The sequence below is a fragment of the Elephantulus edwardii genome, unplaced genomic scaffold, assembly GCF_000299155.1.
Source record: "Elephantulus edwardii isolate Elephantulus edwardi_28Jun2011 unplaced genomic scaffold, EleEdw1.0 scaffold00419, whole genome shotgun sequence".
Classification (NCBI taxonomy): domain Eukaryota; kingdom Metazoa; phylum Chordata; class Mammalia; order Macroscelidea; family Macroscelididae; genus Elephantulus; species Elephantulus edwardii.
The window spans coordinates 719,787-728,968 of record NW_006400169.1 but is presented as its reverse complement, the minus strand read 5'-3'; the positions used below and the strand labels follow the sequence as shown (position 1 = coordinate 728,968).

The 9,182-nt window shown below is 43.3% G+C and overlaps 1 pseudogene; it reads left to right on the top strand.

Annotated features, from left to right (window-relative positions):
* Positions 1–470: 470 nt before the first annotated feature.
* The window catches only part of LOC102867293, a 12,855-nt pseudogene continuing 4,143 nt past the window's right edge, over positions 471–9,182 (top strand).

Here is a 9,182-nt window from a genome sequence, read left to right as displayed (position 1 = left end):
TCTTTTACCCTGCTTCCTGAAGATGATTTTTTTTTAAAAAAAAAGGACCAATGACCTCCATTACAGAATTTACAGCAATCAAAAACAAAATTCAAGAAGATAATGCTGAACATTTTATGGTTATTTCAGAATTGATATTATGTTTACCAGATAAAATGAAAATATTTTTCATATACAAATCATAGTTTATAACATAAACATAAGCTTAAAAGAAAAGGAGGGGAGGAGGAAATAAAAACTTTTCTTACTACCTTATATAAAGTATGTTGTTGTTATGTACCACTGAATCAGAACCAATTCATAGTTGCCACTCCAGAGACAATAAATCACATGAAAAGAAAATGCCCATTTTTCTCTCAATTAGTAGATGGTGAAGTTGAACCAAGTAGTTTTGGTTCAAAGCAGTGTGAAACACAATGTATACAAACTCTGTAAGCAAACCAATCAAAAAAAAGATGATGATGATGACGATGATGATGATGATGACGACGACGATGAACAATGGAAGGAGTAGAGAGTCACTACACCAAAAAGAATTTCCCAACACATAAAAATTTCATGAAACAACATAGGAACAAACGTCTACAGTGATGAAGGAGGAAGTTCAAGGTGCTCTGAAGGAATTGACCAAAAACAAGGCCCCAGGAATTGACAGCATACCCACAGATGTATTTCAACAAACAAATGCAGCCCTGGACATGCTTACCAGGTTATGCCAAGAAATCTAGAGAACAACCACCTGGCCAGCTGCCTGGAAAAGATCCCTATCTGTTCCCATTTAAAAAAAAAAAAAAGTGACTCTACAAAGTGTGGAAATTATTGAACAAAATCACATAAAAACAAGATTATGCTGAAAATTATCCAGAAACAACTGAAAGAGCACATCAACAAAGAACTGCCAGATGTGCAGCCTGGCTTTAGAAGAAGCCACGGTACCAAAGATATTATAGCCAACATTAGACGGATGTGAGCCAAGAGCAGAGAGTATCAAAAGAATGTCTGTGTTGACTATGCAAAAGACATTCATTTGACTCTGTGGATCACAACAAACTGCAGCTAACTCTGAAAAGAATGGGAATCCCAGAACACTTGACTGTTCTTACGCAAAACAGACGACAGTCATCAAAACAGAGTAAGAAAACACTGCATGGTTCAAAATCAGGAAAGGTGTGTGCCAGGAAGACATCCTATCTAAAATACATTTTCAGTCTATATACAGACCAAATTATCCAGGAGGTTGGGCTCTATGAGGAGGAATGTAGCATCAGGATTGGAAGAAGACTTATCAACAACCTATGTCGTGCAGGCGATACGCCTTGCTTGCTGAAACTGAGAAGGAACTGAGGCATCTGCCGCAGGTCAAGGACTGCGATCTTCAACATGGATTGAAGCTCAACAACATAAAGAAAACATTCTTACCACTCAGGCAACTGGTACCATCATGACTGACAATGAAGAGATTAAGATTGTTAATAGCTTCAGTTTGCTTGATTCCACAATCAACCCTCTTAGTATCTGCAGCCAGGAAATTAAAAAACAAATTGCATTGAGAAAATATGCTGTCAGGGACTTCTCCAGCATACTGAAGAGCAACGATGTCAATCTAGAGACTATGGTGTGCCTGATCCAAGCCAGTCTTCACAATTACATGCTATGATCAGAAAGCTGGACAATGACTATGGATGATAGAAGGAGAATTTATACCTTTGGCTGGAGAACAGTATTGAATATACTTTGTACTGCTAGAAGAACAAACAGGTTCATCCTAGAGAAGATGAAATCAGGCTGTCCTTGAAGGTAAGGATTTTGAAGCTTCATTTGACATATTTTGGGCATGCTGCAAGTAGGCACCAGTCCTTAGAGAGAGACGTCAGGCGTTATGCTTGGAAGGGTGGAGGGACAGCACAGGAAAGAAGACCCTGGATGAGATGGATTGATTCAGTAACTGGGTTAATGGGGGTGGGTGTGTCAAAGACAATGTGGTTGGCTCAGGATAGAGAAGGCTTCAGAGCTATTATACATAAATAAGGGTCACTACTTGATGACACATAATAACAACATGTATGCACTAATGAAATCTAATTTGTGATACCCTGAGAAGTTCAAATGAATTTTCCTTTGGCTATATTCTAGGTAACTCTGACCCAGAAAGTATTTTTAGCAAGTCTGTTCAATAAATTCTGGTTTTATGCCTAGCCTGAATTAGAATTTTAATGTCATAAAGTACTGACGAGCAATAAGGTCAGTAAGAAAAACAAGGGCACCTTGTTCAGGCCAAGGTCTTTTCAATCACTTGCTATGCATCATCTGAGAGCTGGACAATAAGTAAGATTAAAAGAAGAAGAATTGATGCCTTTGAATTTGAGGCGTCAGAGAAAAGTACTGAATGGTCATTTCATGGACTGCAAAAAAGAACAGGTATGTCTTAGAGAAAGTGCAGTCAGTTTTCCTTGGAGACAAGGATGGTGAAGCTTATTCTCACAAACTCTGGGGCATGTTGCTATGAGAGGCTACTCCTTGGACAGGGACATCATGCTTGGAAAGGTGGAGGGAGGGTCAATGAAAGAGAAGATCTTGAACCAGGTGTGTTGACATAGTGACTGTAGCAATGGACTCAAGTGTGTCAAAGTGTGGCACAGGATAGAAGGGGGTTCAGATCTGTCATTCAGTGCTGCTTGGAGTGATACCTGGCTCATAGACACCTAACAACAAAAAGTACCAATATTATTCATTGTCATGGGGTCAATGAACTCACAGCCGACCCTATAACCCGTTTCAGAGGGTGCAAATCACAAAGGTGTAGACAGTCCATCTTTATACCAAGGAGCAGCTAGTGGATTCAAGCCTGCCTTTCAGTTGGCAGTACAACTCTTTATCCAACAGGCTCTTTTAAAAGGGCTTTTTAAAAAGACATTCAACTAAACCACAGAGAAACACATACATACACATTTGAGAGAATTCAATTTCCCACATTCCAGAAGCTAACTATGTTAGATAATGGTTATTAGTCATATCTCCATCTATTACTACTTCTGAGAAACCTGTGAAAGCTTACTAAACGGTAGCCTACTCAATACTACATAAACTATAAAAGTGTTTTCTTGTTTTAAATTATCTTGCCAAATGCTTTAATCAAATTAGCTAAACAAGTATATAAATATATAAACACGAATAAAACCAATTTCTCTTATCATGAACCACTCGGTGCAAAATCTAAGTGTGCCATAAAAGTAAAGAGAAAAATAGCTCTCACTGGTAATTGGAACAAAAATTTATTCTGCCCCCAAGATGGTTGTAGTTTTCTATCGTTAAAGAAGTTCTATGTAATGGAGAAACTTTGTTTCCAATGTTTTATTTTAATCTATAATTTGATCAAACTGTAAACTCTTCAAATTCAAGATTTGACAGAAAAATTCCCATAAGCACAACATACATATTAAGTACTTTGAGGTCTAATCATTATTTACGGTCGTACCCCCACCCCACCCCCTTGGGTGATTAACGTTCGTAAAACCAGGGTAACCACAAGTTCTGGATTTTACTGCTCCTGACATCTTTCAGCTCCAATCATTTCTCCAAGTCTGATACACACACTTGTTCTTCACCTTCCTCCATGAGCAAGCTTTACTCCGTGGCCAAGGAACGACATGGTTGCCCCTGGGCCCCACTTCTGGCCATAAGAACTCCAGCACCTTTCCAGGTCTGAGCTGACTGAGCTAGTGGCAGGTTCTCCAGGAGGTGCACAGTTAGAATCTCAGCGCCTAGCAAGCGTCGTTAAGTTGTCAGGGTCCCTGGCAGGCTGCCTGCGCTCGGTTCCTGGGCCACCCGGGAGATGCCACGGCTGGTCAACAGCGCCCGTCCAGCTTCAGGGCACACACACCCCCAATGCCGGGGGCGGGGGACTGGGACAAGGCCGCCCATCCCCGCACACGGCCCTGCCCTGCGCCCCCTCTGCACAAACTGCGGCCCCAGCACGCGCCCCCAGGCCAGGAACGCACCCCCGTGCGTCCCCCGTGGACAAGCGCCGCGGGACCCCCGCCTACCTGCGTCCCCCAGCCCGCCCTTGCAGAACGAGGAAGCCAAGCCTGGAGGCCCGGGCTCGCGCTCCGGCCCTCAGCGGCCCCCCAGCAGCGGCCACGCCGCCCTCCTGCGCCGCCAGCCCTTCCTCATGCTGCCAGGCGGCCGCAGCCTGCTCCCGCTGCCTGCGCCGAGACGACCAGCACCCCGAAAAGTGCCTGTCAGCTGGGATTTCCCAGTCAAGCTGTAGGCCCAGCGTTAACAGGACGAGCGCGGAAGACCCGTGGGTCCTAAGAGAGCGTAGTAAGTGCGCTCAGCGTTCCCTCCTCCTTCTTCCCCTCCCCGAGCCCGCCCTGCTCCACCTTCCCGATGCCGCAAGGCCAAGCAGCACACCAAGCAGCACCGCGCAGGCGCCTCTGGAGGAGCTCTGCGCCCGGGCAGCCCTTGCAGACAATCTCGCGAGAGGCGAGGCCACGCCCCTTCTGGGCCTGCAGTGGGAGGAAAGGGAGCTGGGGGGTCGGGAAGGTACGCAGGTGCGCGGAGGACTGGGAGGGCCTACAGCTAGGGGCGGGGGGGGGGAGGGGAGGAGAGACGTGCAGGTGCGAAAAGGGAGCGATAGAGAGAGGGCCTGCAGCAAGGGGGCGAGGAGAGGCGAGGAGGAGGGTGGCGCAGCCTGCTGCAGTGCTGTAAGAACATAGAGGTGCGATGAGGGCAGAAAGAGGGGTCCTGCAACAGTGCAGGGACATACATGTGCAGGTATGAAGGGGAGGCTGGAGTTAAGAGTGGCCAGCAGTAATGGGAAGAGGATGTGTAGGTGCAAGGAGGGTGGATGGAGAAAGAGGGATCTGAATCAGTGAGGCAAGAAGTGCCTAGTGTGTGCTGGGGGGGGGGGCGCAGGGAGAGGGAAAGCCTACAACAATGGAGGGATATGCAGATGCGAGGAAGGCAGATGGGGGAGAAGGGAGCATACAGCAGTGTAGAGGAAAATGTAGGTGAGAGGAAGGCAGAGCAGGGAGAGAAGGACAGTATGGAGTGGAGACCTGCAGGGGAAGGTGAAGAGTGAGGGGAGACAGGCCAAGGAGTCGCAATTGCCAACATTTGCTGAATCTTCTGCCCTAAAGGACGGGAGTACTGCATCAGTCCAACCTCTAGGCTGTTAGAGACATAGACTTAAGCTCAAAATTTGAGGCAAAGATGGTGATGCTTCCTCTCTCATATTTTGGACATACTGCTAGGAGACGCTGCTATTCCTTAAAAACGAGCATCATGCTTGGAAAGTTGAATGGTGAGTGAAGGAGAGGGAAAACCTCAAGAGGTGGAATTGACACAATATCTGCGGCAATGGACTCAGATGTGTCAGGATAAGAAGGATGGCACAGATGTTTGCAAACGAAATGACATCACTTGAAATGAGCAGGGGAGGAATAGAGGATCCCCACAATCCTCTTACGGGGTTTGATGTTTTTTTAAAATCTGTTGCCAGGCACTTTTCTTGCTTTAGCACTACACCTGCATTGTCTTATACAAAGTTCCTTTGAAAGGTCACTTTCTCTCAAAAGTAACAAAATGGGATAGTTTAGCAAGGTAAAATCTTCAAACTTTCTATTTACCCTCATTTTCCTCTTCTCTAGTTTTTCCATTTGAAAAAGACCTCTTGAGTCTCTAGATTTTTTTCCTATTTTACCTGTTCTCCTCTCCTTTTCTTCCCAGAGCTCAGTTCCAGTCACTGCTCAAAGTCCTGCCCTAAATATGTTTTCCTGCCTCTTAACAAAACAAAACACTGCAATGTATTTCATTCTGACTCATAGTGAACCTTCATCTGTTTCTTTGGCTGTAAATCTTTGTGGCCAAAGATTGCCAACTTTTCTCCCACAGAGGCTTGTGAGTGTAAATGCTCCCCAAGCTCCTCTTTATCTGTTTCTTGGTTCTTGCCATTTCTTCTTTTAAAATGTTCTTCACCGTTTCCACTTGTAAAAACCCCATCATCCTTCAACTGTAGTGCACATGGGACTTCCACTAGAGGTAAGAAGTAATGTCTTTGTCCTTTGGCATTGAAGGTTCTAGGTTCACACTTTCCTTTGGTTGTTATCACAGTGTTCTTGTAATGATTGTATGATTCTTATCTCTGTGTGAGTCTTTTGGCTACTAAATGATAGAGATCTGCTTGAGGGCAGGGACCTCCTCTTAGCCATTGTAGCTCCTTCTTGTTGTTATGTGCCATCTAATCCCCTGCCCCTGCAACTCATAGTGACCGTATGTGCAAGAACCCTAAACCCTGCCCTATCCTGAGCCAATCTTATTGTCTCTGACACACCTACCCCCATTACCCCAGTCACTGAATCAATCTATCTCATCAAGGGTCTTCCTCTCTTGTACTGTCCCTCCACCCTCCCAAGCATGACATCCCTACCTAAGGACTCCTTGCACATGTCCAAAGTATGTCAGACAGTGAGGAGCTGAATATAAAATTTAGTATTAATAATAGACCAAATGCTATGTCAGGATTTAAGGGAGACAGAGGCATAATAATACAAGCGAAAATTCACTCTGTAGCACTAAGGCATTCCTTAAGAGTCAACATCATTCTTACTTTGTATAAGTATAAGGAAAACAATATAGAGGAACTTCACCTTATTTGCAAAAGACTTCCCCAAGATCCTTTGTTTTTGTTTTCTACTCCCTTGTGATTTTCCTTTGTTTACCTTCCTGATCATTTTCAATAAATACACAGAGAGGCATGGCTTGAGGTGCTTTAATCCTCGGAACTGCTGGCCCCCTGTCTTTACACTCTCTGTTTCATTTCATTCCTGACTGTCTCATTATTAACAATTATAAAAATCCTTTACCCTCAGTCTGCAACATCAGATAAAGCTTCAGAATCCTTTCCTCCAAGGAGGAACCTATTTGTTCTCCTACCAGTCCATGGTATTCAACACTCTTCTTAAGCACCACAGCTCAAAGACATCAATTTTCTTATCATCCCTAGTTATTGTCCAGCTCTCTGATACATAGCAAGTAACTGCAAAGACAATGGCCTGTATCAGGTGCACCTTAGTCTCCAGACTGACACTGTTGCTCTTCAGTACTTTGGAGAGGTCTCTGACAACAGACTTTCCCAATGTAATTCATCTTTTAATTTCCTGAATGTTGGTGCCAAGAGTGTTGATTGTGGATCCAAGCAAACTAAAGCTGTTAACAATCTCAATTCCCTCACCATCTACCATGATGCTGCCAAATGACTCAGTGGTGAGAATCTTTGTTTTCTTGATGTTGAGATTCAATCCATATTAAAGGCTGCAGTCTTTGACCTTCTGCAGTAAGCACTTCAGGTCTTCCTCAGTTTTCATCAAGCAAGGTTGTGTCATCTGCATAAAGCAGATTGTTGATGAGTCTTCCTCCAATCCTGATACCACATTTCTCCTCATAGAGTCCAGCCTCCCAGATAATCTGTTCTGCATATAGATAGAAATATTATTTAATATTAAAAAAATTGCTACAAGAATGAAATACTTGACTCTAATGATAAAATCTTAGGTATTTTGAAAAAGGATACTGGGAACATACTGACTCTTCTCCACTTTCCATATTTGTTATGTTGCTTTGTTTTGGTGTGACACCAACTGCTACCAACTCATTTCCAATACATGGTGACCTACTAGATATCCATGGCTGTAAATCTCTGTAAAGAGGCTGCCCATATTTTGTGGGATAACTAGTGGACTCAGACAGTCAACCTTTCTTTCATTTACCAACCTAACACCGATATACCATACCACACTGCTGTTGTTTTTATGTACCATAGAGTCAGAACTGACTCAGTTGACCCTCCAGTGGGTTTTCAGAGGCTGTAAATTATAAGAGGAGATTGTTTACCTTTCTCCTGTGGAGCAGCGGCTGGTAGATTCAAGCCGCATACCTTTAGGTTGGCAGCACAACACTACTACTAAGCCACCAAATTAGCCTTTAGTTGATGCACCATCTGTGTGGTTGCTGTTACCATCAAGTGAATTCCAACTCATGACAACATTCTGTTTTACATTTTCTTATAACAAAATGTTGCCAAGTTCTTATCTTCAGGATCTCTGGTATACTTGAGTCTGTTCTATATCATTGAAGGTTCCGTCATTTTCAGGAGTCTTTTACTTTATCAGTAATGATGGCCTTTTCTAGCTGTTAGTCTTTGAGGGACTCCATTTTGTAACCAATATGTCATTTTAAAATGTATAAGCCTCTAGAGCAGTAAACTGAAAACGGTGGGGGAAGGGGGAAAAGAGCCCCCACCCAAACATCAGCCAATCCTGTATCGCCCTGTTTTCATGGGCTTTCCCCTTTAAATAGGCAGGACAGCCCAGAATCAGGGCCGCGCCATTTTCCCTGCTCTATCAGCATGGTTTGAGCAAGGCCCGGATTCGAATCTGAAATAAATTCCCTCTTGCTCTTGCATCGGTGTCGGCTCCTTGGTGACTTGGGGGCAAACTGGATTTGGGGCACAACATCTTCATAATATGTCTGTATTGGAAAACAGAGTTGTCAAATGTCTTTTGATTTCTTGACTGCCTCTTCAGTGGATGTTCATTGTGGATCAAATAAAAGTTCATTCTTTTCTCTATCCATCGTGATATTACCTATTGGTCCAGTAGTGAGAATGTAATACATACTAAGTGCTATAATTGCTGATCTCCTTCAGTAAGTGATTAAGTCTTCTTCACTTTTTACAAGCAAGGTTATTTCACTACATAAAGCTGGTAGTTGATGAGTTCCTCCAGTCCTGGTAATACATTTTCTTCAAAAGATCTAACTTCTCAGTTTAATAGGTATGGTGGAAGGACACAACGCTGACACACACCTTTTTTATTTTAAAACTATACAATATCTCCTTCTGTTCAATCAAGTGCTTCTTGACTCATGTACATAAATAAGTGAATGAACATAAGTAAGTGTTCTGGAACTCTAATTCTTCTCAATATTAGCTATTATTTATTACAATCCACACAGTTGAGTGTCTTTGCATACTCAATAAAATACAAGTAAACATCTTTCTTGTATTCTCTGATTTCAGCTAAATCCATTTAACATCCACTATGATGTTCCTCCGTCCATTCTGTCTTCTGAATCGAGACTGAATTTCTCTGGAGTTCTCTATATCTTTTCTCTGTGTTTCTAAA